Source organism: Temnothorax curvispinosus, unplaced genomic scaffold (genome assembly GCF_003070985.1).
Source record: "Temnothorax curvispinosus isolate PA1 unplaced genomic scaffold, ASM307098v1 QBEX01010801.1, whole genome shotgun sequence".
In the NCBI taxonomy this organism is placed as follows: domain Eukaryota; kingdom Metazoa; phylum Arthropoda; class Insecta; order Hymenoptera; family Formicidae; genus Temnothorax; species Temnothorax curvispinosus.
The window spans coordinates 10,712-14,290 of NW_020220581.1; the positions used below are offsets into that span (position 1 = coordinate 10,712).

The window sequence follows — 3,579 nt, forward strand, 5'->3', positions numbered from 1 at the left end:
GGACTTGACTTTCACGCGAGAATCGGTGACGCAGATCGATACGCGAAGAAAGTATCGATAGTTATTACATATGTATCGCTGTGTAAACAATGTATAATTCGACGGCCGCGGCGCCGGGCGCGGCAGCGACGCGCGAACGGTTAACCTTCACCTTCGCGCAGTCACGCGACACGATTCTCGCCTCGCTTCACTCGCCGCCGGGTCGTTCGAGCGTACGCACGAGAACGCGGGTGTCTCCGCATTTTCGCATTTTTTTTTACGTGACGTATGTGGATCGCGCGTATGCGATTTCCGGGAGTGCGAAATCGAGGGTCGCGTCGTACTTTTATCCGTCGGGAACGAATCGCGTATCGGAGTACATCGGGAGTTAGACCGTCCCGGATCGTAATTAGCCGCGATATTTCGGTATCGGCATGTGAAGAATTGATCGGATCGCATCGCGAGTGGTGATCCAGTGCTTCCGAGGAGGATTCTTGCTTTCCGGAGTCGATACGTCGCATATGGATCGTCGAGGGATCTTTCTCCCATCGTCTGAGCTACGGTTAGTCTTACGTTAATTTTATAAGAACTGAAAAAATATATTAATTCCAAATTGTATGAACACTAGCAATAAAAGAATTATTTATTACGTCTAAAAATTTTCGTTAATATTTCTAAATTCACTTTTATCCGTCGGGAAACGAATCGCACGTCGGAATTGTCGCGAATGCCGATCGATAGCTCCTGATAATTAACCGCGATGTTTTGGTATCGACACGCGTGAATTGATCAGATCGAAGTCGATTTTCGGAGTCGATACGTCGCCGTCGCGTGGATCTTTTCATTGCATGGAGCCACGGTTAGCCTTATATGTTAGTTAAGATTAATTACAGTAATTAAAAGAAAAAATATGGTAATTCTAAGTTATGAACTAAGAGAATTGTTTATTACATCCAGTTTCGTGAATATTTCTAAATTAACTTAACGTATTAGAAAATATTCCTTCGAGACTGCATGTTTTACGCAAAAAATTTGAAAGATCGTTCGAGTTTTCGTGTATGCAGCCCACCGCACGCTTTATCATAGCAACTGAACGACTATAAGCCGATTATAACAATCGATGTGTCAAAAAAATCACGCGTGCGTCCTAGTTATATTGCGCGGACAATTGTAGATTGTTATCAGTTTTATATTTATGGTGTTTGTTCAATCTCCGAACGATTTGAGGGGGCTGCCTGAATTTCAATACACTTGAAATGCATAGATATACGGATCTAAAATGAAACGAAAGACGAACTTCGTACGTCTGTTCGAATATCTTACTCCTTCTAGACTTATAAAGCTTCTAGACTTATAAAAGATTGATTTGTCGAGTGTTCCATAAATCGTGACTTTAATTCGACTATATTCGCTTTCTGACTCGAATTCGGATTTGATTTTTCCCGCGCGGCACCAAAAAATAACGCAATCAATTGTTTAAATATATCGAATTTATTGTAGCAATTTTCGAGAAAATCGTTCGCGTCTTGACGTCGATGTTAAGACAAAATTTGCATCGAACAAATATAATTCCAGTACACCATGTATATTAAACGATAGTAATAATAACACATGCAAATGCAACAGGAATCCCGCGCGGTCCGTTGTGGGAATTCCTCGCCGCAAGAGGGTATGGTTTGCGGGGATGGGGTTTCCGCTTGTTTAAGCTTGCCGGATTAATTTGGCCGTTGTCGATGGACCGACTCCTCTCGCCCTCTCTATCCTCCGATCCCCCCCCCTCTTTTTTTCCGCTCGCCCGCGAAGATGCCGCGCCGGGATTCACGGCCTTGATTTATGCCGAAATCGACGCCGTTTATTATCAGCCTTCCCTCTTCGCCCCTCCCGCGCCGACTGCCCAAACTGTTCCCGGGGCTGCTGAATGTGTGCATGCGTGAAATTGGAAACGCAGACAAGCGTCCATGCAAATTTAACCCGTCCGTCCGTCCGTCTGCCATTCGACTCACGGGCCGACAAAGAAGGAAGTCCGCGTCTGCCTTCTCCCTCTTCATTCTTGCCAACCCTTGTCCTATCCAGTAGCTTATACGTCTCGTCAACGGGTTCTCGGGGGACGGGGGAGAGGAAGCCTTGTAAAGAAAGACCGATGCGGGATATTTTGGGAAATGTTCGGTATACTTAGCAAATGAAAATGGGTGAGACCTGCTTCGTAATGTGTGCATTAAAATATGCGTGAAATATTTATCGAAATAAATGGATTGAATGTATAAATTATTAAATATTTTATTTTACGTATTAATGTATTATATATTTATTAATATTTACTTTTCATAAGTACTTCATAAAATGAATATACATATATATTATAATAAAATTGAATGAATAAATTACTAAATTTTATTTTATTTTGTTTCTTTTATATTTTGCAGTTATTTGCTTTTATTTTATACGTTTATCATAATTAATTTTAATAGATAAGATATCTTAAAACTATTGTCTTGGATATTGTCGAGGATATTGTGTATTTTCCTAAAATCATTCAAATAGAATCCATTTGACATTAATTAAACAATTTGACTTTATCATTTATTTTTCCTTTTCCGATGCTGATTTCAAATATATATAAAAGAATTTGTAACAAAAAGGATACCTGGTGCTTTTGTAGTATTCTGTATTATTTTATTTTATTTTTCATTTTTCTTCTATTACGCACAGCCGAATATCAATGCATCATATACGATGTGAGTAATAAGTGGTATGTGGGAATCGCCTAAAGTGCAATATCCTACAGAGCAGAGCAACATTAATTATGTAATTGCCCACTGTCAATTGCTAAATGCGGCAAAGTCATGTAATAGAGGCAAATCTTGTCTTCAATAACAGACCCCAATTAATTTCAGCAGTATAATGGTTGATTGTATAGTCTGAAATCGCTCACGTAACTTCACTCGTGGCCGTGGGAATTTAAAATTACAGTTTATGTTTAATAAATTATATTAATGTTACATTTAATTCATAAACTGTAATTTTAAGATTCTCTTTAAACTTTTATTATGGCATATTAATTATTCGTTAATTATATTAATTATTCTCTTAAACAAGATATTTCCATGATATATGAGCTTGTATCAGCAGGTTGGCATCGGAAAAGTTAACTTAATTTTTTTTCAACGTTAGAAAAAAGCGAGCAAGGTTATTGCAGTATTAAATCCCTAATTGATACATATTGAGTCTTCATAATTTTTCAGTATTACGAATTGAATAAATAATTATTATCTTTAATGATTTTAAAACAAATATCAACTTGATTATTGGAAAATATTTCAATATAACAGTTATCCTTGTTGGTACTGAATAATCTCATTGTGTAAAGCCGCATTAAATTATTATTTCGGGTTAGTGTTTTTAATAAATATGGCAATTTGGTTGTAATTCAGATAATTTTTATAATTTTTAAATATGAATAAACAGTTGCCAACTTTAACGGTGTAATAATTATTATTACCTTTATTACTGAAAAAAAAGTGTGCAAGTTGAAACTTGCACATTGCTTCCTCATAGTTATTAAGTGTGCAAGTTGAAACTTGGACATTGCTTCCTTAGAGT

At 37.4% G+C, this 3,579-nt stretch overlaps 1 protein-coding gene across 1 annotated transcript in view; it reads left to right on the top strand.

The window, feature by feature from the left end:
• Positions 1–286: 286 nt before the first annotated feature.
• LOC112460765 overlaps positions 287–3,579 on the top strand; it is a 136,193-nt gene continuing 132,900 nt past the window's right edge. Inside the window, exon 1 of the mRNA XM_025025600.1 lies at positions 287–541. The gene's annotated coding sequence lies outside the window, so the exon portion shown is untranslated. The remainder of the gene's footprint in view (positions 542–3,579) is intronic.